Source organism: Schistocerca cancellata, chromosome 1 (genome assembly GCF_023864275.1).
Source record: "Schistocerca cancellata isolate TAMUIC-IGC-003103 chromosome 1, iqSchCanc2.1, whole genome shotgun sequence".
Taxonomy (NCBI): Eukaryota; Metazoa; Arthropoda; class Insecta; order Orthoptera; family Acrididae; genus Schistocerca; species Schistocerca cancellata.
Window position 1 is genome coordinate 1,196,838,903 of NC_064626.1, and position 2,823 is coordinate 1,196,841,725.

A 2,823-nucleotide genomic window follows, 5' to 3' on the forward strand; every position below is an offset into this window, starting at 1 on the left:
CGAGCCACGCACGGCTCAGGCTGACTTCGGCTACTCAGTACAAAAACTAAATTGTAGATATCTGCCAAAACAAGAGAGAAAATTCGCTTGTAGGTTCTTAGGAGGTACAGCCTCCACATAAAAGAAACATGTTGCAGAAGGTTGTGTGCAGTGAATCGTTCGAGCAACAGGAAATTGACATTGTTTGTCCAAGATGCGATTCCGTGACACCTTGAAAACCGCGAAAAGCTCCCGGAACAGCTTAGAGGGTGATAAGTCCCGGGGAATACCGGCTGTGGGGCACAGTGCGGACTGCGGACGGCGAGCTGATAATGAGCAGCGCAGGACCACCTTGTGGAGACGTGCGTCGTGTTGCCGGGATGGATGGTGGAGCTGCCTCGCACTTACCTGCTAGCCGCGCGCAGTACCTGCCGCAGAATACGTCAGCCAGCGTGGCTTTCTGCAGACGCTCAACAGCTCGAGAACTTTCTCTGATGATTTATTTTTTGTGCCGTAATGTCTACGGTGGGTTTACCCATTGCAACGTCTGCTACTTCAGAAAACTATTGCGAAAACGTTAGCTAAATTCGCTTTAAGGGACTCCGGAAAGGCTCAAAATCATGAAAAGTTCAATTTTTACTTTTTTGCGTTTTCTGAATCTGCAGACTATTACCTTTTAATAGATATATAATTTATTCAATTCCGAAGACTACAACTATTTTTAAATTTTTTTTAAATGTGTTCTACATGGGCGTGACCCACTGTGGCGCTGTTAAACTGCTGTCAAATGGTGTTATTATCAACGTCCGTGTTCATCAGGTACATTTAATGATGTGAGATGCAATAATGGAGGTGATAAAACCTATTTTCAGAGACTTAACAGCACCTGAACTGTTGAAAAAGTGTATTCACGGAAAAACTAAAAACCCCAATGAAAGTGTAAATAGTGTTATATGGTCGAGAATCCCCAAGACTGTATTTGTTGGAATAGAAACACTTCACATTGGTGTGTATGATGCTGTTGCGACTTTCAATGATGGCAACATTGTAAGGTGCAAGGTATTTAGAAATATGGGAATGAAGATAGGTTCTAACATGGTACGAGCGATGCTTGCTTTAGACAAGGAACGCCTTCGGGCTGCAGACAGGGCTGTGGTGGTGGTGATTAGTGTTTAACGTCCCGTCGACAACGAGGTCATTAGAGACGGAGCGCAAGCTCGGGTTAGGGAAGGATTGGGAAGGAAATCGGCCGTGCCCTTTCAAAGGACCCATCCCGGCATTTGCCTGAAACGATTTAGGGAAATCACGGAAAACCTAAATCAGGATGGCAGGAGACGGGATTGAACCGTCGTCCTCCCGAATGCGAGTCCAGTGTGCTAACCACTGCGCCACCTCGCTCGGTGACAGGGCTGTAAAGAGTCTAGAAATACAAGCAAGAGTAAACAGGAGGAGGAAGAAGAGGAAGCTGGAGGAGGAGTTTGCAGAGGATGAAGATAATCCACTACCTGGAATGCACTAAAAAGTTAATCCAATCTTTGTCGCTCGATTCCCAAAACTTTTATTTTCTCATACTAATTACATGTTTTCTAAGGATCTTCCAAACATATTTGTTTCAAACTTTCAGTAAATGTTACACAGTACCTTCTGCATAATTTAACACAGCCTTTTTCCAAAAAAACTGTATATTTTTGAATATATAAATAAAAAATTGCAAAAAAATGTTGTGAATTTTCATTACAATTGAAAAAAAATTATCTTTAATAACTGAACTAAAATTTTGTAAAATCCCTGTGTTAAGTTGTAGCCCATATTCCAATAAATAATCTGTAAAAAGTTCAACTTCCTACCTCAAATACTTTGTGAGGAAAGATGTAATTTATAAGCGTTATTTTAACATTGCAGGTATAGGGCGTTCCGGAGCTCCTTAATCACCGCCATCTATTTGCGTACTGTCATATCGCTGGATTGGTTGTGAAGTATCTTTGCGGACAGCCGCGTCTGTAGAGAGTCGAGCACGGTACACGGAACTGTTATGTTGTGTAGTGGGTGGCTCAGCATGTGAGAGGTATTGTTAGTATGGAAGTCGAAGTGTTGCTACAAGTCCTATTACAGTAAAATGATGAAATATGGAAGTGATTCAGAAGAAAGTGCGTCAAGATGTAATTTAAATATAAGCTGTGCTGCTGATAACATATTTGTGTATTCTCTCGTTGCGTGTCGTACCGTACAGTATCAATCATCCGCGCCGTGTTCGGTCTCCAAGAATGACCTAATGTAATCAGAAAAAAAAATTAGTTACCACTAAAGAGTGCAGTCAAGTGCCAGTGTCTTGTAGCGAGCGTGAGAACGTGCGTTCGATCATCGCGTTTCCGCATTATCGACAATCAGACGCGCCGCGACGCTTACGCGCACGCTCGTACAAGTGAGAACTCAGAACTGAAATATTAACTTTACGAACAGTGCTATATCATTACTAGTGTCTAGGAGGACTGGTACCAAATATCTGTGTATCCGTGACGAGCGTAAGAACTTTCGTGCGATCATTCGGCTTCCGGTTACGCGTACGCTCGTCTGAGTGATATTGTGGACTGGTAATCATCCATTAATTGGGATAAACACTTATGAATTAGAATGTAAACAGTGCAACCTGCGATTTTCTTTAATGGTCTCAGAATATTGTTGTTCATACCAGACGTCGAGCAGTCTTGTGTTTTAACGTTGAGTGGCTCCCCTAAACCCGCTTGCATATTTCGATAGATAATTTCAGGCAAGCCAGCAGCAGTGTGGGGCAGAACAATACGACCGCCGCGTGGTTACCACGTACGTGGTGTGGACAGTGCGCAC

At 43.0% G+C, this 2,823-nt stretch overlaps 1 non-coding gene across 1 annotated transcript; it reads right to left on the reverse strand.

The window, feature by feature from the left end:
* Positions 1–1,304: 1,304 nt before the first annotated feature.
* Positions 1,305–1,377, reverse strand: Trnaa-cgc (transfer RNA alanine (anticodon CGC)). Its single transcript has one exon. It is a non-coding gene; the product is annotated as a tRNA-Ala (tRNA).
* Positions 1,378–2,823: the final 1,446 nt, after the last annotated feature.